The following is a 23,021-nucleotide window of genomic DNA, read 5'->3' on the forward strand; positions in this document are numbered from 1 at the left end:
ACGAACAACTTTTAAAACAATGTAATGAGTACAGTTCAATGCAAGAGTTCGCATACATTTACTCTTATGACAGAGATTGTGTAGAACAATGATGACGGTAATTTTTTCATGATGAGAACGCACTGTGAACAATTGGATCATTTCCTCAGACCATTGCTCTATTGATTCGGCTAAATCATCAATAATAAGCCAAGAATTTGGTTCAATTGAATTGAACACAACATCCAATCCCTTGATAAGTTTAATTTGAGGTTCAATATTCCATATTCTATCATATGATTGTTGCCAAACACTATAGGAATAGTATATATTTTTTATGTTAGTTTGATGAATTCCTGCTGTCAACATTTCACCTCGATTCTGAATTATATTCATCAAAAGTGTTTTTTTCCCACCCATTGATGGCCAACAGAGAAAAGCTCTGAAAGGTGTTATAAACTGATACATAATCTATGTTTTTTTTTCTCTCTCTGCTATTTGTATCTAACTCTATTCAATGAACAACAACAACTGAAGTAAAATCAAAGTGTTTACTATATTAAATAGTCAATACATAAAAAAAAACATTAGAAATATAAATACAAAATTTTTTTTTACATTCTGCAATGAAAACTAGTGAATGTATGTATATAATGTATATATGTATAAAGAAAAAACACTTTTAATAATACAACACTGGGGAAAAAAAAATCTGCTCTAAATCATTAAAAGATGCTACCGGTAGCGGCCCCCTCCCGCTGGTGGGCGGCCGAAGGCCCCCTCCCCCCATGGACGCGGGCCGCGAGGCCCTCCCCCTCCAGGGTTTTAGGAATTTTTAAATAAGTTTACTCACACCGAGACTCCCTATGACGAACACACTCGTCTCGGTCGGATGTTAAGTAGTGCCCAAGAGGAAGGGTACTTACATTATCTGTACAAACATAAATCTTGTCAAAAATAGCACTCATGGTAATCTTTTCAACATTTACTGTAAAATTTTTACTTTTTAACGAGTGAATTGCCAACAGCTTTGCTCGTAGAATTGTATTTTCAACAATACAATTCCTATAGGCGTCCATGTCAAAATTCTTTTCCACATAGTGCGTGGGCACTCCCTTGCAACGTTTTTTGATTTCTTCGGTGTGTGTCAGTATAAAGTACACCTTCGGTTTTACAAACATACCCCGAGAAATCATGTCACTTCCCGTTTCTGATTTTAGAAATAAAAGTTGGTTTAGAGCTTGACGTTTGACTAGTTCCGGATAGACGTTCCCATCCCAGTTTGTATAGTCCATCCAGGAACTGATGATTTCACCGTTAGCCAAATCTTCAAGTAGGTTTTCTGTTTTGACTTTTAACAATAGAGAATCTGTATCCCCGTAGCAGACCTCTACTTGTTCCTTCCCCGGCCATTGTACCCTAGCCACATTGTAGTAGAATTCCAACATGAGCTTCTTTGAAATTTCCGATTAGGCACTGCCTGAAGCAATATTTTCATTCAATACTATGTTTCTTTTTTCTATTCAATAGTACCATGTCTGGAACAATGATTGTAAAGGAAGTGTAATTGGGATCGGCAATAATTCGAGCACATTAGTCGGGATCGGTTACAACCTCACAACGACCCCTATTGCGAACACTTTCGCACATTTAACCAAAGGCCGAATTTAAAATGAGTTTATAGATTTCTTTTTCGACCTTTTGTTTTCGCTTTGGAACGTTTCTTGACAAAAGTGTCAATAAACGTTTTCAAATAAGGTTTTTGACTGAATTGGAGAGCTCTATGAATCTTTGTGACTTTGAAACTATTGTTGCACATCTATTTTAATGCCACGTGGTGTACTACAATATTTCTTTTCGGAAGGAGATCGGCAATAAGTTTTTGTTTTGAAGGTGACCAATGCATTCTCTCCTCCTCCACCAAAGATCTATTGCGAGGACTCAAAGAGTCCCTAGACACAGGTCTATTTATGCATGGAAAAACTAAATCTTTTACTGTATCATGAAGCTCAACTGGTATCTCCCCATCAATTTCAAAAAACCATCCCACCAGCTTATTCTCCTCAACACTGGCAATGTTGGGAAAATTGGAGGCAAAAGGGTCATTGAGCCACTTATAGTCACCGCGAGGTAGAGCAAAATGAGACATAGCCGAGGGGTATAGGGAATTCGTATCAAGGAAAACTGCTTCCGACTTTTCCCCCATCTTCTCTCCAGTTGGATCAGTTTCCAAGATACGATTCCCATGAAAAACGTAGCCACCCCTCATTGATCTCTCGATAAACAAATGTTGCTCAATGTCGGTGATGAGTCCAATTTTTTCCCGACTAATTTTTAGGAAGAGGTCCATTACCATATGTGGACTGGAAAAATAATACCCTAGATCGAGATTAAATTCCGTGTAAATTTGGTCCGTATTTTTACATACAATATCCAAAAGAGTGAGCACATCACTTGACAAATACAATTTGCAGTAGTCAAATCCATTTTTACACCCTCCCTCTGCCCACACCTTGTTGGCAAAGTTGTATTCATCAGAGGTACGCCTACAATCATGCAGACTGTCGTAAAACGATTCAATTGAGGGAAATTTCTCCTCGGCAGATCTTGACATGGAGTTAAAATGATCACAAGCGTAAACTCCTTTGACCGTTAACAAATCATGTAAAGCATTTGGAAATTTTTGTTTGAGAAGGGGGAAAGCGTTGCAACCGTCATCGTTTTTCTGTACTTGAATCAATTCGCTCAAAGATTTTGGGAAAAAGCAGAAGGAATCTAAAAAGCGAATTTTATTCGTGTACTCAACGCCGTCTTCAACATATTTCCACATAAATTCCAAAACAAGCAATTTTTTCGATGATTTAGGTATGATTTTGTAGGTCTTCCACCCATGCATCATCTATAACTCCATTTCTTTGAAGTTGTGCCATTGCTCATAGCAAAAACTTCAGATCGGAGTTGGAATTATGCATAAAAACCGGAAGAAAGAGTTACTGTTTAATTTTTATATGGCAATTTTTGTGAGCCCACCACTGAAAGTTACTTTTCCCTGTGGAATTAGCATCTATAAGATGATTATGATCTTGTACTTTACCGTTCTCAGCAAGGGCACCCCTACAAACCCAACAAATTGATCCTAATTCTAGAGCATATTCTTCCTAATCTGATAGTGACATGGGATAGTTGGTGTGACGCAATCTTGATATAGACTTATTTGCTGTTTTGATTAGTGCTACAAGGGCTTTTTCCATGTTACCCACCTCTCCCATAGTCTCAAAAAACTCTACCAGTCTCATATTGTTATTGGGGTCTCGTTTAGCATGTGCATACGACACGGCTACAAGTTTATGTTCTTTGACTATACTCGGCTTTGATGAGTCAGATACATCCAGCAGTCTTGCTTCACAATGCAAAGCCACCTTATCACTCTGTAACAGGGAATTTTGAAAGTTTTTAAATTGTAAAATGGCTTTGTCTCCTGCCGGGATTTTACCCTGAGATAACAATTAACTAATTGCAGCAATGGGGAAAAATAACCATATGAATTTATATCTTTGGCAGGCTCATATATGATCCAAACCAAATTTTTATATTATCTACTGCCGGTGTCCTTACCGAATACAAAACTCCTTTTTTATTTGGTATCTTCCCCCCATCCAGTAATTCTGTATCATATTGAAGAACCACTACCCCCAACCCAAGATTTTCATTTCCTTTTTCAAACATAGTTATTTCTTTTAAGGACACCGGATACTTGCCCTCCAAACAATCAAAATTTACTTTTGGGAAATTCTCACCACCATTACGTGCAAATTCGTCCAGTTTTTTCATGCTAGCTTTCGCTGCAAGAGGTCTATGAGCAGCAGCTAAAAATGCATATTTAAAACATTTCAAGCCTACGTCAAATTTTAAACCTTGAACTCCCCCTGTAGCCGACAAATCAGGATGACATTTTATTCGTCGGTGTCCACCCGCCCCTCTTAAAGTAAATTGTTTTTTTCAATTTACTGAGCTTCAGATCCAGATGCTCTATGAATAAAATAGTGGACCCACTACCGTTCTTATTAAATGCATCCAAAGTAGATTTAATTTATTGACCCAATTGAATAAATTATCTTCAAAATTATTTAAGCCAGGGTAAAATGTCTGATTCCCGGTTGAAAAATAAAAATGAAAAATATCACCTGACTTTCCTTTTTGCAAATATACTTTTTGACTAATTGAAGCTTTAATACCATCTTTCCGCCCCAGTTCTGGATCTGAGCCTCAATAAGTGCTCGAATTTTGTCAATATGTCTACGGAGAGTTTCAACAGGGTCGATTAAAATAATACCTCCGTCAGTTAAGGTCTCCTCGGGGGGATTAACAACTACCCTGTGTGTTTCAATGTGACCTAGAGCAGATTCTAACAGACTAAATTCACATAATACACTTTCTGGGGGCGTGACAGTATTTTCAAACCCTGCACCATTTTGCACAGGGATAAAATCACTAACAGCATCAACATTTCCCCCGGAAACATAGCTCTCGACAATTGTCAAAGCTTGTCCAGCTCTTCCATAGTAAACTGAAAATCAGGGGGAATATTTTGTGACATACCTTCACTAATATCATCTTGTGATAATTGGTCCTATGAAATAGGATATTTCTCTTGAATCCTTTGTAGTTCTGAACCATAGAAGGTAGTCCGTGTTGTCACATTCCCCTGAAACTAAAATAAAATGAGTTTACTTTTATTTTTTTTCCTTGACTGGATGTCTTTTCAAATGCACTCACACACACACACACATATACAAACAATACAACTGTAATAGAGAGAGGATAAAAACAATTCTTTCTCTGAATCTATTTTTTTTACAGGGATGTTGGGGGGGGGGGGGTGTTGGGCTTATCATATACACACACATATAGTTATTACATTCCCCTTTTTTTTTAGATAAATTTTTACTAATCTTATTTAAGCAACAAAAGTATAATAAAAGGCTTGTGTTCAAACATACACATTAAAGAGAGAGAGAGAGGATAAATTAAAGTTTTCTTACGCTTTTGATAGAGGAGCTGATCATAGATTGTGGACGTTGTCAGGAGTTCTTGTGTCATGGATCTCCTAGGACTAGGGATGGTCTCCACTATATTCAAAAGTGTATCCATAACCGTAAAATAAACATGACCGGGAGACTGACTTTCATCTTTATCTTCCACTGAATGTATTTCTTGTGTCATGGATTTCCTAGGACTAGGGATGGTCTCAATCAGGCTCAATAAACTATCCCTAACCGAACGATCGACTTGTCCTGGTGACTGATTCTCTTCTTCATTTTCCCTGCGATTGACTGCTTGTGGAACTTCTTTCAATTCAACAATTCTTATTTTTTTGGTCTTTTTGATGGCCATCGGTCTAGAAAAAAATAGCAATCCTGAGAAAAAAACCAGTCTCAGTTTTAATTTCTAAGTCATTGAACCTTAACAAACAATTTCTTCTTGTAGCTCAAGTTTTTTTTTGTACAAGGATGGAAGGGGAGGGGCTTATCATACACAAACACACAAACACATATTTATTACATTCCCCTATTTTCTTTATATACAATTTGTACTAAATCTATTTAAAAACAAATGCATAATAAGAGGCTTGTGTTCAAATATACACATGAAAGAGAGAGAGAGATAGAGAGAGAGAGAGGATAAATTAAATTTCTCTTACGTTTTTGATAGAAGAGCTGATCATAGCTTGTGGAGAGTCCACGTTCGTTATCAGGAGTTCTTGTGCCATGGATTTCCTAGGACTAGGGATGGTCCCAATCAGGCTCAATAAACTATCCATAACCGAAAGATTAACATGTCCTGGCGACTGATTCTCTTCTTCATTTTCCCTCCGATTGACTGCTTGTGGAACCTCTTTCAATTCAAAAATTCTTTTTTTTTGGTCTTTTTGATGGCCTCTTTTTGGCATCGGTCTAGAAAAGAAAATAGCAGAATCAAATTATTTTTTACAAATATATATATATATATATATATATATATATATATATATATATATATATATATATATATATATATATATATATATATATATATATATATATATATATATATATATATATATATATATATATATATATATATATATATATATATATATATATATATTTATTTATATATAAAACAAAAAAACTTCAGCTACAAGAAACAATTGTTTGCTAGCGTTCCATGACTTAGAAATTAAAACTGGGAATTGAAGTTATCAAGTATTTTGCAATAGGTTGCATCAAGACGCTGGGTAATTGTAGACAGAGAAAAGCCAAGACAGATAGTCCAAGTAATTGAGAGGCAAATGTCTTTTCAATGCTGAGAAAAAAAAACAGTCCCAGTTTTAATTTCTAAGTCATGGAACGCTAGCAAACAATTGTTTCTTGTAGCTCAAGTTTTTTTCTGTACAAGGATGGGAGGAGGGGGGGGTCTTATCATACACATATTTATTACATTCCCCTATTTTCTTTGGATACAGTTTGTAATAAACTCATTTAAAAAACAAATGTATAATAAGAGGCTTGTGTTCAAACATACACAAAAAAGAGAGAGATGATATAGAAATCTTGAAGAAAACATTTGCATAAGTAAAGAAACAGTTCCTATGAGGTATAAATAGGTGCACTTTACCATTACATAACAAACAGCTGTACTACAGTATTGCACAAGACCAAGGTATGCGTAATAAAGTCTTTAGGGGCTAGTAGCTCCAATATTATGCCCCCCTATGGGTCTCGTGGAATCCAGTGGGCCCCTACTACTTTTCTTTATTTATTTTACATTTTTTGAGGGCTTGAGGCTGAGTTATTATAGCATAGTTACTAAGACGCAAAGCTAAAGAAAATATTTTTCTTGCCTCTTTGAAATAAGAAGTCTATTTTAGTCCATTTTAAATCTGCATGGCTCCGTGTTATTTAAATGGAATTAAAAAAAAGAGAAACCCTGAAGATATTTTCGACCGGAAAATCTTCTGAATTCCCCTTCCCTCCCCTAGTACAAAATTAACTCACTTTTTCTTCTTTGTTAATAACATACGATTAATTTCCTATGTTCTATTGACCTCGGTGGCTCTTAATGAATTTACATTGGTCTACAAAAAAAGTCCTCAAACAAAACGAACAGGACTCTCTTCTCTTCAGAAAGAAAAATCATTGATGTGGCATAAATTTCACTTCAAATAACGAGAATTGTATTTTCGTACTACTTCAAGAAAAGCTCATTGATATGCTTTAAGTTTTAACTCAAATGTCTATAATTCTATTTTTAATATTAAAGCCAAAGAAATAACTACTTTTCTTAAAAAAAATGCTTGGCTATTTCTTTTCAATCCTTCCCTCCCCTCGTCTTAAAAAAATAATTTCCTATTTCTTTTCCATAGTGTAAAATACGACATCTTATTTTCATCCCTAGTGAAAGTAACCCTTTGAATGCCATAGGGTTCATGCGTATTACAATCAAGTACTCCAACAAGCATCAGTTCTGTATTAGAGAAGCGAAATCAAGCGGTAGAGGAAGGCCATCTGGAGGCATCGCTATTGTAATTAAAGATCACATCTCCGCCAAACTTGTCGAGCAGCAAGACAGTATTATCGAAGTGGACGTCTATGGTCTTGTTCTGATCTGTGTTTACCTTCCTACTAATTACAAGGATGATCAATCAGAGAGAAAATTCAACCTATCCTGCGAGAAACTTGCTAAATGTGTGTTGAGAATAAAGCAGTCGGGTCATGACTATTTAATTATTGGCGACTTCAACTGCGACCTTTCTGACACTGACAGTCCTAGAACACAAATAGCTTTAGGAGTCTTACCAGATGGCTTCAAGGTTGTGGATAAAGATAAAAACTTCAGTTATTGTCATAACAGTGGCTCTGTATCTAATCTCGACCATATTGTTACATCATTCAATGTCCAGGACGAATCTGTGTAGGTACTAATGGGTGGTACACTTAGCGATTACTTACCTATATCCTTGAGTTTCGCTTGCCCGTTCTCTGAAGTAAAAAAAAAAGCGCAGCTCCAACGCTCAAAGTTGTGCAAGATTGGAAGCTCGATGATGCTGCAATCCAACAGTATCAATAAGTGTGTAATAGCATTCTTGAAAAGATCCAAGTCCCTTTCCCGCTACTGATGTGCAACAGTGACATCCCGGACGAAGAGCAGAAACTTCTGTTGAACATTTACTCTGCCTCAATATGCCATGCCCTTCGGTGTGCCGAATCAGCAGCCGTACCCTCTCGAAAAGTTCGAGTAAACACTGAAATTAAAGGATGGTTCGCTAACCTAAATTTAACAGAAGCATGCCAGACTGCAAAGTTCTGGTTTCGCCTATGGTGTGACAGTGGTAAGCCAAGATCTTGGCAAGTCTGGAAAGTGAAGAATCATACTAAACGTGCCTTTGCCAAAGCCTTTTCTAAGCACCGTAGAGACATAATTGACGAATACGGCAAGAAAAGCAAGTCCGATCCCAAACTCCTTTGGCGGAATTTAGAGAAGCCCAAAGAATCGACCTCTGAGGTCCCCCTTCTAACAAAAGAGGCCTGGAATACTTACTACACCGATCAGTTCAAAAGTCTCGACCAAGCGCTACGGAATTCTTACCGGAGTGAGCTAGATGAAATGCTAAAACTACCGAAAGAGAACATGGTAGTTAATAGAAGTGTAATACGTGAATGCCTGAAAAAGCTAAAAAAGAAATTTTCGAGAGGCTTCGATAAAATTTGTGGCCAGCATTGACTCTATGGTAGTGAACAACTTCTTGAACATGTATCCTTATTATTCCAAATTATCGTTACCAGAGGTATCGTCCCGGATACCTTTTGCATTGGTGTAATAACACCCATTCTCAAACCAGGGAAGCCTCCCTCCCAGTGCTCTTCATATAGGCCCATTACTGTGTCGACTACACTATGTAAACTATTTGAGCTTCTTATTCGTGCCAAAATTATAAGCAAGGGCTCGGTTCCCCCACACCAGTTTGGGTTCCAACGATTGCTTGGATTTGACGATACCCCTTACTCGCTGGAGTCTATACTGACTGATGCTGAGAATGACAACAGTTCCTTATTTTTAGCAGCCCATGATCTTGCCCGTGCTTTCGATTCGTCTATCCACAAACATATTTTACTCACTGAAGCAGAGAGAGGCGTAGAAAATTCGGTCATCGAACCCCTTGATTCAATGTATAGTAATCTTTCTGTTAGGATAAAGTGTCCTGGTTGGGATTTTGATATGCTTTTAGAAATTGATATACCAGTGAAAAAGGGTATTAGGCAAAGAGCAGTAAATTCACCAGATTTATTCAATAATTCCGTAATCGAAGTGCATCATGAAGCACCAACAACGTGTATTTTATGCGGGATTGACGTGTCGCTCATAGGTTATGCCGACGACATTTTAAACATTAGTAGAACCCTAAATGGAATAAAGAGTTGCTTTAGTGCATCTAAGGTAGAATATATTCTTGTTGGCCATACATTTAATCCATCGAAAACTGAATTGTTATTTTTCCATTATAAAGTGTCGACTGAGGACATATGCATTATGCTAGATAATACGGAGATCAAACCTGTTCCATCTCTTACTTACCTTGGAGTCCCGATTGGTACTTCACTCAAGGCCACACGCGTACTTATTATCGCCGATACCCTTAGAAAAGTTCGTGCTGCATATGGAAAGCTGCATATGGAAAGTTTTTTTTTTCTTTGGCTTTGGATCATGGTTGCAGTGGCAGCTGCAATCTAGTAAAGAGCGAACCGCAGCCCATAGTAACCAAAAGTTAAAAAACACGTTTTCAAATAAAAAAACTGTCTAGTGAGAAAAAATTGCCATCTGACACTGAACAAGAAATGGTACCTATTGTTTCGGTTAACATTAAAAGTAAAATTTTATTGCGAAAAGAAATTTATGGTTATTTCAAAAAAGAACCTGAAGACCCTTGAAAATGGTGTTAAATCGAAATGAAAAGTGGACCATTCGAGTCAGCATGATCGAAAACCTTTTGTAGGATAATTACAGTCCCCCACCTTGAACACCAAGGAAAATGACTTTTTTGCAGGGGTAGCACCGATCTGTCCCTTTTTTCTTTTTTTTTTCTAGAAGGGCTAGGGGGTGGCCAGAGCATCATAGAGAGGTGTGTGATAGCTCATTCGAAAGGGACCTAAATTTGTAAGTGCCCTTTTTAAGTGACCCAAAAGATTGGAGGGCAAATAGCCCCCTCTCTACAGGCCCCCTCCCCCCAACAAGTCCTATAAAAATTTTGAGATAGCCATTTTGTTTAACATAGTTCAAAGGTCCAATATATATGGGTTTCATGATGATATGGCCCTCCATAGTCCCTGGGGAAGGGCTGTATGTGGAATCGGGCGTATCGGTATCGCACGTATCGGTATCGTGCGTTTTGGTATCGCATGTATCGTATCGGCCTTCGGCAATATCAGTATCCGCTTTTTTTTCAGACATTTTCTAGGCTCATTTTTTTAAAGTATATCCCGGCAAGGTATCATGGTTGCAGCGGCAGCTGCAACCTATTAAAGAGCGGACCACAACCCAGAGTAACCAAAAATTAAAATTCGCGTTTTGAAAAAAACTGCCTGGTGAAAAAAAATTCCCATCTAACACTGACTCAGGAATGTTAACTATTATTCGGTTTGTCTTAAAAGAAAAAGTTAATTGCGAAAAGAAATTTATGGTGATTTCGAAAAAAGCCTCAAACCCCTCGAAAATGGCGTCAGATCAAAATGAAAATTATACCATTGGAATCAAAACCGTCAAAACATTGAACAGGGAAGTTACAGTCCCCCTCCCTGAACAACAATGAAAATCACTTTTTTGCATCGGTAGCACTAATCTGTCTCCCGTTTTTTTTGTTTGTTTTTTGTCTGTTTTTTTTTTTTTTTTTCAACAGATCTAGCGGGCTACCAAAACATCAAAAAGAGATTCTTAATGGCTCATTCAAAAGTTATTTCTTATATCTACGTGCTTTAAGGTATAAGGAAATATATTTTTACTTTGAAATAAGTTGAGCTTTCTTGTCTGCATAATGAACATGCAGAAATGTATGTACAAAAATTATCTTTTAACTTTTACAATTGCTTTTTTTAAATATATTTTTTGTTAGTTTCTGTAAAGTAAAATTTTATTGCAAAAAGAAATTTATGGCAATTAAGCCCCTCAAAAATGGTGTCAGATCAAAGTAAAAGTGTACCATTGGAATCTGCAAGGTCGAAAACCTTGTATAGGGAAATTACAGTCCCCCTCCTTGAACAAAAAGGAAAATCACTTTTTTCATCGGTACCACTGATCTGTCTCCCGTTTTTTTTTTCTTTTTTTTCAACAAGCCTAGCGTTCTACAAAAACATCATAGAGAGATGCTTAATCGCTCATTTTAAACCTATTACTCATATCTACGTGCTTTATATCCATTTTACAATCCAAAAGTGCCATATAGCACTAAAAACGGCACTTTTGGTACCACTTCTTAATTGGAAGAGTTTGGAAGCATAAAACGGTACCATTGAATGAATGAATGATTTTTATTACCCATCTTTAACAATACAAAAAAAGTAAAAATGGAGTAGAGAGAAAATGAAAAGAAAACAACAACACATCGAACAAACGAGCAACTTAAATTAATACTTCAAAAACCAATGACGAAACTATTTACATAAAAAGACAACCATTACACAGTACTAACTATAGCTTCAAACATACTATGCGTTGGGACTAAAGATTTCAGGAACTTTTCCCTCCTGGTCACGATCACGACGAAAGGGTCATCGAGTCCGTAACGTGCTGAAATCTGGCGGTTTCTTTGCCAGGGGGGAAGGCTAAGCAAATATTTTGTAAACTTATAGAACACTGTACGGATTGTTTTTTTTATCATCAACAGTGAACAAAGACCAGAAAGGTGACAAAGCTAAGACATGAGGGGTGGCAAAGGAATTGAACATCCGTGCCAGAATGCGGCGGTTATATAAGCGTTTGCATGACAGAATTATCCAATAAGTTTTTCGGACTTTCTGTTTGAAATCATTTATTAAACAGGACAAGGCAGCTTTAAGATTAAACCCAATTGGCAAACCAAGGTAAGTCGTTGATGCTGCTGCAGTAACAGTATTACTACCTAGTGCAAATATGACAGGTGCCAACTCTTTCTTACGACAATTAAAGATGACCACCTCACTTTTGCTGGAGTTGAATTCTAGGCCTATGTTAGCGTATTCGTTAGACAAAACTCTGAAATTACTCTCTATGCCACTGACGGATCTACTCAGATTTAAAATGTCATCGGCATAATTAACAAGAGACAAATCAATTCCACAAAAAATAAAGCACGTTTTCACCAGCTTCTGAGCCTCGATGTTACTGTTATTATAAAGAGGTGGTGATGATAAAGCCCCTTGGCGAATGCCTTTTCGTACTGGTATGAGGAAATCGGATACAGTCGGGCTCTGGTTTTTTAGTACCCTTACTCTAACCTTCAACTTAAAATACATGTTCCTATAAGTAGCAATTATAGATCTGTCAAGACCTCTCTTAAACGCAGAGACAAGCAGTTGTGCATGGATACCCGAATCAAAAGCCCCGCGGACGTCGTGGCCTGCAAGTACCACGGTTTCACCTTTAGCATCTGCATCCAACAAAACATTAGACAATAGGCTATGCACGTGCTCGCGGCTAATAATGCACGTGCATTGCAATAATTATGGTCCAAAGCCCCTAAGTGGAGGTTTATTATACCCCTCAGATATACTCCCCCTCCAGATCCTCTTAATAAGTTCCATAAACCGCCTACTCATCTTAAAAGCAAAAGATTATGGCGAAAATAAATTAACTAAAACTAAAAACTTTTCAACTGAAAATCTACCAAAAACTAAGCTTGAATGATCAACAGTTTTGAATTGACCCTTTAAACTTGACTCTGCGGTGAAGCCTGTGTGCTAGTTCTAACGGCGGTAATTGAGGGGAAAGGACGTACTTGCCCCCTTAGTTTTTTTCTCCTGCATAGGTTTTGAAAAACACCTTTTTTGGGTTGTTTCTTTGGAGCAGATATATTTTTCATTAAACAAAATGGGGAAACGACCGAAAGTGGAGTTTATGGGATTGTGCTATCAATTCAAATTTATAAAAAAGCATTAGGCATAAATATAAGCTACTAAATGAGCCCTTAAACAGCTCTCTTTTGTTACAGCAGCCTTCTAGTTTCTATTAGTCAGTAGGTGGTTTACAAAGCCCTGTCTTCATTATAGCAATTTCAGGGGACGTCGGCCAAGTAAAAACTGTTTTTTGATCATCGAAAAACAAACGTTCCTGAAAAACATGTATTGTTTTGTGAAGTATGGATGATGATCGTCATATTATAGACTGAAAGTTTTTCGTAGCTGTCAAGGTTGTTTTCAGTATTTTCTATAGGTGTCTTATCTCCCCTAGATCGGTGACAATTGAAATTATATTAATAAATTGATCCAAATGAAAATAAGGACTTACATTAACACTTATAAAAACGAATCACTAGTCCATGTAAATAAAAAATATCGTGGTAACGTTGATTCTCCATTAAATTTTAATCAAAGAACGAAAAAACATCAATTTAAAAAAACAAACTTTTTTCGAGGGAAATAAACAGAGTAGTTGAAACTTAAAACAAACAAAACTTATTGCTTCACGTCCTATCTAACATATATTAATACAACTAGTACAAATAAACCAACTAGTTATGTTTCCCTATGCTTTTAGGATTATACAAAACTAGTGCTTTACTGAAAACACAAAAGTCAAGTATAAAAAACAGGATTATTGATTTAAGAGTCATTAAGAGTCAAAAGTGAGTGTGCAGCCTGACAACACTAAACGAATCTATAAAGATTTCCATAGTCTTACACCAGTTGTGACATCAGTAACTTTCAGTATACAATTAAATTATCTTAAAAACATAAGTTTAAAATTAAATATTTTTTAATAACCGCGAAGTAATTGAACAGCATACAAAAATATTGGATTGATTAATTAAGCAGTATTATGCTCTCGCCAGCTATAAAACCAATATTGGATAATACACACTCTTAAATTGTAAGAAATATGCTTTAGTATCACTTGAAATGGAGATCAAATGAGACATAATATGAACTTTGGATATCCGATTATTCCTCTCTATACAAGACTGTATTTCAAGTTATGGTACAAATTCTAAAGCTAGTCTAGAGTCCTAATATTATCAAGATGGCCTTACTTCGAACTTGCGTACAAACTAATCATGACAGATTGTCCTTTTCATAACCAAAACGAGAGCCAGTCATTGAACTGAGCCATTGTGCAGAAGTGATACCAAATTAAACCTAAAAAAAATAAAGTTAAATCCTAAAATGGATTGTTGCTTTATCTTTAAAGGGATTGATAATATTTTGATTCTATAAATAGTGACCTTAATTGGTTTGCTTTTACTGTACCAAAACTCCTATATTGTTTTGTATTTTCAGTAAAGCACTAGTTTTGTATAATCCTGAAAGCACAGGCAAACATAATTAGTTGGTTTAGTTGTACTAGTTGTATTAATATATCTTAGATAGGCTGTGAAGTAATAATTTTTGTTCGTTTTAAGTTTCAACTTCGCTCTTTACTTCCCTCACAAAAATTTTGTTTTTTTAAATTAATCACATTCAAATGTGATTTATTTTGAACCACTGAAGTTTCCCTTTGCCTGCTTCAACTTTATATTAATATCCGATATCATCCGTCCCCATGTTAAAACGGTGGTTAAAACTGACGGCGGATGCTTGATAATATAACCATAGTGACAGTGTGGAAATGCGTCATAATAAAGTCATAATAAAGTCAATTGGACTTTGCTTTTAGTGTGCTCCTTAATTAAGTTTCCCTGATAAAATGTAGTAATTACTAACTCGTCTTGAAACATGCAGATGCGTTCTCTATTAGGCTTAATCACCCTTGCCGAAGTTGTTATTTCTTGCATAACCTTTTTTGATGGGATATGTCTTAGTTTTCGAGTTCATTTAAAAACAATTGAACTATTGAATCTAACAAGAATAATAATAATTAAAAAAAAAATATTTCCCTATCTTTGAAAGTAGTCTAACTAGGTGATTGAAACTTTCAATAATGGATACCGAGCCTAAATTATGCCTCGTTAAGAATTTTCATGTGCGTACCTCTACTCCCACAACATTTTTGCTCTTCGGACCCATTTTAGAACTATTCATACCTGTAACAGTAATTTTCTAAGATTTTTCTTTTGGTTGTTTCAAAATAGTTTTAAAATTATGAAGTTTCACGGCAGTATGTCTTTTTGTCAATCTGAAACCTAAAATCGCTGAAGTCAGTTTATTTTCATAGATTTTTTTTCAGTAATCTTAGTTATTATGGTGCTTTTCTTTCTTTTTTGTTGGTGCTATGACAAATAAAAACATCTGTTGGAAATTAAAACTGTTTTCAGTAAAGGACAAAAGAAGGATTAGGAGACGTTAGCCCTACTCCTGTTTGTGTTAATTTCTGTTTTGTTTTTTTTTAGTTTGATTACATTATGCATTGTAATTTATGTTCGTTTTGGATCTCATTTTTCATTGATGATTATTTCTGTTCGTTTCAATTTTAATTATTTTTTTTCTGCTCTCTTTGGTCTAATGCTGCTCTTCACTTTTCTTTGATTTTTTTTTTTTAACTTTTTCTAAGTTAATTGCTGTAAATACTGATGTGGGACAACTTAGTTCGACCCAGCTTCTCTCTTATAATCCCCGCAGTTATTGTTGGAATTGGTAGGGAATCCTAAAGTGGAGAGCCTAAATGCTTCCTTCTCTTAATTAATTAAAAAAACTTTTTCCAAAAAATAAGTTTTTCAAAGAAAAGTAAAGAACTCCATTAAATCAAAAATGAGCAAAAATAAAATCAAATAATCTACCAAGCGTGAAACTACCACAAATCACCATCAGTTAATAAAACAAACCAAAAACGAACAAAAATTACAATAAATAACGTAGTCAAACTTAAAACGAGCAGAAATTAACATGAGTAGGGCTCAAAACCCCTATGCCTTCCCAAGGCCAGAATATAATTTGCACTTTACTGAAAAAATATAAATGTTTTTACTTTTATAACTTTAATAAATCAAATAATATTAACATTTTGATTACTAAATATCAGTATATGTATATTAAACTGACAACGCACATTCATTTTTATTTTTTCAGTAAAGCGCAAATTATGTTCTGGCCTAAATGCTTCTTTCTCTTAATATTTTTTTTCTATGACCTATAAAAGCAAGCTAGTAAATTCTTGTTCAGCTATTGAACACCTTATTGAATAAAATTTGTAAAAAGAAAGAAACTAAGACCTCTTGACTGAACTCGAATTTCTTATTCGATCCAACAGATATAATATAACTGAGTGAGAAATATTAAGTTTTTTTTATTAGACGCAGATGTCAGATGGTCTGTTTTGTTTTATTTGATTGATATAAATGCGAGGATATAGGCTACTTTAGATTTTAGAATGATTGTATTTTTGAAATACTACTAGCAATCGATGATTTTGAAATCAGAGGTAGTCAAGTAAAAAAGGTTTTATCTGGAGTTGAAGTTTTTGTTCAGAAGTTTTATTGGGAATAAGAAAGTTAAATTCTTATAAGAAAGTTGGAAAAAGGGGTATATTTAGTGCCCAAAAAATTCCTCCTTTCATAAGGTTGAAAAAGTTTCATTTGGGCTTGAAATATGTCCATGTGGCAATCCGGCTCAGATGCAGTCAAACCAAAAAACAGCTGGGGTATTAAATAATAGTAAAAGGGATGAGCGACATCAAAACTTAAAACAAACATAAATTTTCGCATGCATAGGTGTGTGACAAACCCCCAATCTCCGAATATTTCACACACCCCCGGTTTCAATACCCAATATTTACACTAAAGCTGAATTAGTGCTTTGCTGAAAGCTAAGATGCAACCAAAATGTAGATATCCGATTGGTAATTAGAATTGTTGTCCTATTTTTTTTCTAAAACATTTGAAATAAAAATATTATTGTATAGCAAATGCAAACAAATTAGCCCTTTCGTTCTTGAAAATTTTTTACAAAAAACTTAAATTCTTGTCACGTTGCTGGGATGTCAGAGAATTTATTCTTGAAATCTGGGGATAGCAAAAAGAGCGGGGTATTGAATGGGGGCTGGCATCCTCCCTCATTTTGAATTTAATGTCGCTGTTTATTTTCATTTGAACAAAAAATATTTAATTCCTCTTCGTTTCAGTATTATATTCAGTGTTATCCCAAATATGATAGGACTGCAGCCCCCTCAACCTCCTCAACCTAAATATGATAGGATTGCAGCCCTATCAGCCTCCCCGCTCTCTCCCCTCAACCCTAAATGTTAACTACTGTTAATAATACTCCAAGAAAAAAATGTTCATGTAGGTGTATTTGCTTTTCACTGTATAATGTCATTTTCCTAATAAAAGGGAGGATGTCGCTCCCATCAGACCTTTGTTCTTTATGCTCAAGTTCAACTTTTTATCACTATGCTTTGATATTTAAAAACTATCGTTTCCAAAATAATAGGGAGCAATCACTCTCTCAGAACCTATGCTTGACGCTTAGTCCAAATTTATTCTTTCAAATAAAAGAGTCAGGGTTTGAGTCCCCGCCTCCATGTTTAAATTGAAGTCCTTCTTATCGAAAGTTTGAAATCAAGTTTGAAAAAATCCTCTTTTTGTTGATTTAACCCCTCCCCGAACAAAAAGATCCACCAACCCCCACCGTAACAGCTACTGCGCCACTATGCAAAACTTTTTAACCGCTAGTTTTGCTGGATAAACTATCCATAATATTGGTTGGTTTTCAATTAACTGCAAACCTTTAAATTTCCCGTCAAATGAGCAATTTCCCGATAAATTTACGACCAGTTGCTCGATACAATCAGTAGAAAGGGGGGTACCAGCCCGAACATGACCACGTGGTTTATGGTTTTCTCACTGAGAATGAAAAAACAGAATTTTTCTCACTTGAAAAAACAGGAATTTTCTCACATTTATGGTTATTTCTTGGATGGTTATGAGTGTTGGTCAATTTATTTGATGTTTTTCATGGATGTCAACAGCAATTTATGTCTGTTTATGGTTTTTGTCAGTGAGAATGAAAAAACAGGAACTTTCTCACTTTGATGGATGTTTCTTGGACGGTTATGTATGTTGGTCAATTTATTTGATGTTTTTCTCGGATGTCAACAGTAATTCATGTCTGTTTTATGATTTTTGTCAGTGAGAATGAAAAAACAGGAACTTTCTCACTTTAATGGATGTTTTTTGGATGTTTTGAGTCTAACAACTGGGGTACCGGAGTCAATGACCTAAATTTCCAACATGTCAATTTATTTGATGTTGTTGTATTGTTTCGAAATCGAAAATGTTCCCTTTCTTGTCTGGTTAGGGCTAACGAATCAGGCTCAGTCTAGGGTCGACAGTCAGAGTGAAAGGATTGAAAAATGAATAAATTTGAGAAAGAGAGACTTATATCGAATCTAGTGTTTAAGGAAAAACATTTAATTTTGGATGACGGTTTTCTCGAGTTATCTCTTCAACTCAGGATATTCTCTCATCAGAGAACACTTGAAAATATAATGAGGAGTGATTTTCCCCCATTGAACTATTGAATGAAACTTTTAAATTGTGAATCAAGTGCTTATAGCCAATTTATTGATATATTAATTAGAAGAAAGCAGAATCATATCGTGGATATACTTTTGAAAACATTGCCAATGGATTCAATGTAGATGGCTCCTCCACCATTCGAAAGAGGTAACGTCACAGAGTTACTCCTCTCCCCATTCCTCCACCCTGAATTTATCTGTCGGCAGGGACGATCAGTTTCGTTTTAGCTGTGAGAGAGTCAAGTGGCATTGGAAAACCAAAAAAAATGTTCTATCCATGTCCATTGTGCATGTACACTATTGGCAGTTGGACTCAATGTGAGAATTGTACATTTATTGATGACTATAGTGAAAAATGCAAAATATGTAATCCTTGTAAATTACATAGAGGCTATGCAGTACAGATTAAAGGGTGTAATTCATGTCTTGAGGAGGTGTGTGACTCTCACCCTAGAGGACACCTGTGCTCCAATTGTCACTATGATAAATGTGATCAGTGGGAGAATACTTACCCTGCTATGATTGGAAAGAATCCCAAACGTGATTTTAGTTTATTTCTACGAGATTGGTATCGTCGTGGATTTAAATTATTTTGGGAAGAGGAATCTGGTCTACGATTCAACTGTTGGGGTAACAAGACAATTTGGTTTCTACGTCATCGTTGTGACGACACTGCCTACTATGACTATAAACCAAGTGATTTTTATTTGGCAGTTACCGAATGTGATTCACCATTTGAAAACACTGTATGTGATATTGCTTCAAATAGACAGATTGAAACTCGTGAATTTCATAATATGAATGCAAATAGTATCATTGACTATACAAATAGATATGACAAGAGTGAAGTTACATTGTACTGTATAAAATGTGACCATTACTTTGCATTTAATCATGATCAATATACAGTGAATCCAAATGATTAAACAGCATTAATGGTTCCCGTCAGTTGCCTACACACCGAAGACGTAGAAAATTTAAGTGAATATTCAAAGACATTTTTGTATATATATGCATTTTATTAATCAACAAATTCACAAAAATTTTTTACATAATTTACTCGTAGGGCACTGAAATCCATACTGTATAGGTCTGAGAGGATATTTTCCACTAGAAAGTCGTTCAGACCTGGATTGTCTCTATAAATGTGGAGAAACTGCTTGTAAGTATAGCCGCGACATCGGAACACAAAATATAGTAGTGCATGGAAGCCCCAGATTTTAGTCTTTAGATCTTGCACCCTCTTCCGATTTTGAATAATAGTTTTCCCACTGCTCTCTATATAGTTGCTGATGTGAGGTATGTAAAATATATAGAGGAGACCAAGACGATTAAAAAATTCGATCGCCTTCATTGTTTAAAAGATGCACAGCCAATGACCCGTCAGCACAGTCGACAGACTGCTATTAACAATAATCAAGGTATTGCTGACACTTTGAATTTTTCCAAGATAGTCTGAGGGCAGACAATAGGATTTGTACTGGGACATGTAGGGGTCCATATTAAATACATTGATTATTTGATTGGTGTTCATGGCGCCAAGTCTAGTAGAACACTACCTTCGGGAGTGATTTTCCAATAGGTTTCATATTGATTTAGTGAGATTAGTGCAATACTTTCAGCCAATGGGTCGGCAAATGTACACTCTAAACGCACAGTCCCCGTACGTACTATACTCATATCCTGTGTGCCAGACAAATCCAGTACAATGATACCATGTGTTTTAGCAAACATATCTTCGGTTTTTCCATTTTCAAATAGTTGCGAATCATGATCTAGGGTTTGCATGGTAAACTTATACAATGTTCTATAAAATTCATCAATAGATAGAGTGTAGAGTGGGATACCGTTTACATTGCACACAAGAGATGAAAGTCCAAACATCTCGAATTTATGTGGGCATTCAGTCCACGATCCTATTGCACTGGCGCTTTTTACAAATGCAAAAGCAAGTTTTGACGGAATTTCGCCATTGATAAAGGATGAATCGGTGAAGGTGCTTGAGCCCATAGCACTATGACCCTGATTGGAGATTGTATAAGGAAAAAAAAGTTAAATATTTTTCCCATTGACTCTCAATTTTTCCCCGGCCAATGCAACAGAACTCATGACTTGCGGTTTCGATATATGAAATACTGCAGAGATGAGGGAGAGACTTACATCAGGAGTGGCAGCAAGTTGTTTTCTCAATATGAAATTGGAGGGTGCAAGCGTCAATTTTATATCCACTTTAACATTGGGCGGCAGCCATTGGGGTATATTAAATATTTCATGATATATTTTTCCAACTAGATGTAATTCACTAGTTGTAGCATTTTTAAGTGCATCTGTACTATCAGTATTAGTAATATATTCGTATCCATTGGAGCTGCCTCTCAGTTCTTTGTATCACTTGGGTGTCATCAACATGAATTGCATATAGCTTGTATAATTTGAGAGATTGTTGCTTGTGCTCACCAGTGTGCCATTGATGTAGACACTAATTTGACGAAATAAATTGTGTAGTATACAATTTTCATATTAATTCCATCGGCCCGAATTGGCATTGTATTATCGGATTTCCGGACTTTCATTTGTAAATCTATAAATGTTGAAGACATGTCCATAAAGTAGTCTTCATTGGAATAAATTTGAAAGTGGATATTACCGGAGAGGGGTTGTTGTGGATAAAATTATTCATAGTATCCATGCTTGACACTCACATTAACATTTTCTGCATTGAATAGATTCAATGAGGCGGTGATTGAAGGTTGAGAATCCTTATGCGGTAGGTAGGACATCTTAGGAGAAGAAATCTAGTTTCGATCTAACAATTTTCTTCCAGGGGCTTGTTCTTCTGTTTACAGCACGTGTCAGCTTTTTTCTTGTTTTCTTTGACAAGAGGGGTGATGTCTTTCGTTTCGGACCTGAGTGGAGACTGATGAGTGATGCATTGTTTCTCGACCTTTTTAAGCCTTTACCATTTTGTTTTATACTCTCGCCAAGGGTTCGCGCACTGGACCTAAGATTTTCCGTAGCACTTTTTTTAAAATCCTTGCCAGAGCCCCAATCGTATAGTGTAGAGGATGCAAAATCTGTCGCAGCCGGTACAAGTTATTTTCTAGCCAGTGGTAGTGAAGAGCGAAAGAGCTTAGCAAACCAACTGCCAAGACCATAGCCAGACATTGACAAGCGACCCTTGTAGTAGTCCAGTATATGGCCCTGTTGTCATGGGCCAAGAGCATTAACATAGCAGTCAGTATCAGGAAAAGTAAATAACACTTTTTTATTAGAAATATTGTTAAACGATGGGACAAAAATGGCATGCAATCACAGCAAAACCTTTAGAAATTGCTAAGGGATTGCACAATTCGGTTCGTAGTGTTAACTGACAGAGTTCCAAATAGGAAGTGTTTACGGGAATATACTGAAGATGCTTTATATTGTATTGGTGAATATGTTCTTGATTGGTTTTTCGTTCAAGAACACGTAGGAGGGGGACATTTGAATTACCGACTCGAGCTGTTTCCACAAATGAAGCGTAGAGAAATATACAAGTGTCCGTGGAGAAGGCTGGCGGATAGTCAGCAAAAATGAAATTAGTGTTTTCGTCACTTTTACCAGCGATTATATTGAGCTTAAAGCCAAGAACATCCTTTAGGCTATCATTGAGAATAACCTTTTCACTGGCAATAGGTGAACTAATGTAGATCTTACCCTCCTCCTTTGAATAGTTGAAATGAAAAGCTCCTTTTTTACGAGCGGAAATTCTTTTATTAATAGAACGACATAAATCATTCATACAGGTGATTTCCTCGTAGGGTAATTCAATGTATGGATAATCCATCCAATTGATTTTTCGAATTTGTTCTTGATCACCTGAGGGTGGTGGGGGCCAGTCGTAGGGTCTAATTTTTATATCATATTTACGAACCTCTCTCAGGATATCATAGGTATTTTTAAGAATACAGTCGACTAGAGCCACTTCATACTTTCTGTCTTCGAATTTGATAGTGGGGGAGAGTTTCGTCCAAAAATCACTTATTCAAGTCATTGTAGAGAGGATCAGAAACATTGGACATGAAAGTCACATAGAAATCATTGGGCATTGTTAATGTCTTCGGCACTGACCCAAGAATCAAAATCTGAGTTGTATCCTAGCCAGCGAACAAGCAACTGTCTCTTGCCCCTACGAGTACGACTCCTTAATATCTTTTCAAATTGATACATCTCACTAGTGCTTCTAACTTTTTGCAGTTCATATTCATAGGAACCGCCAAGAATCTCATCATCTTTGGTGTCTCGCAGTCGATATGTCGTGGGTTCGGTGTCCAAGATTTTGGACACTTTGAAGACTTCGGTGCTCCATAAATAATTCCCCTTTTCAA

At 36.0% G+C, this 23,021-nt stretch overlaps 1 long non-coding RNA gene across 4 annotated transcripts in view; it reads right to left on the bottom strand.

Moving 5' to 3' along the window:
• LOC148945337 (uncharacterized) overlaps window positions 1–23,021 on the bottom strand; it is a 316,745-nt gene that overhangs the window by 191,311 nt on the left and 102,413 nt on the right. For 3 of the 4 annotated variants that reach the window (XR_016142728.1, XR_016142729.1, XR_016142727.1), the window contains exon 4: window positions 14,237–14,342. This is a non-coding gene — a long non-coding RNA (uncharacterized LOC148945337). Of the gene's footprint in view, window positions 1–14,236; window positions 14,343–16,351; window positions 16,370–23,021 lie in introns of those variants that run through there. The other variant, XR_016142730.1, reaches the window with a different exon arrangement.

This window comes from Artemia sp. Qi Xiang Cuo, chromosome 13 (assembly GCF_049724085.1).
Source record: "Artemia sp. Qi Xiang Cuo chromosome 13, ASM4972408v1, whole genome shotgun sequence".
Classification (NCBI taxonomy): Eukaryota; Metazoa; Arthropoda; class Branchiopoda; order Anostraca; family Artemiidae; genus Artemia; species Artemia sp. Qi Xiang Cuo.